The sequence below is a fragment of the Arachis ipaensis genome, chromosome B08 (assembly GCF_000816755.2).
Source record: "Arachis ipaensis cultivar K30076 chromosome B08, Araip1.1, whole genome shotgun sequence".
NCBI classification, from domain to species: Eukaryota; Viridiplantae; Streptophyta; class Magnoliopsida; order Fabales; family Fabaceae; genus Arachis; species Arachis ipaensis.
In genome coordinates this window covers 123,812,852-123,813,123 of record NC_029792.2, presented here as the reverse complement: position 1 = coordinate 123,813,123, position 272 = coordinate 123,812,852, and the positions used below count along the sequence as shown (strand labels likewise).

Here is a 272-nt window from a genome sequence, read left to right as displayed (position 1 = left end):
AAGTTTTTAATTTTATATAATTTTAATTTGCATAACAGAACTAATTTCTTTAAAAATTATCATATCTATATATGCAAATGATTTATTGATATTAAAAGGATTTTGCTATTTGCACTTTAAGGGTATACCATGATGATAACAAAATCCATATTAAAATTCAGGAAATGAATCTTTTTCGGTGAAAAAACACTTAAGAGAATAAAATGTGATATTTTATTTTTAATTTTTTAAATGAGACTAAAATTAAATAAAAAAATAATAAAAAATTAGAT

General features: G+C 18.0%; 1 protein-coding gene across 3 annotated transcripts in view; it reads left to right on the top strand.

Annotated features, from left to right (window-relative positions):
* Positions 1-272, top strand: part of LOC107611836 (putative EG45-like domain containing protein 1) — a 6,216-nt gene that overhangs the window by 2,324 nt on the left and 3,620 nt on the right. The gene's annotated exons all lie outside the window — the stretch shown is intronic.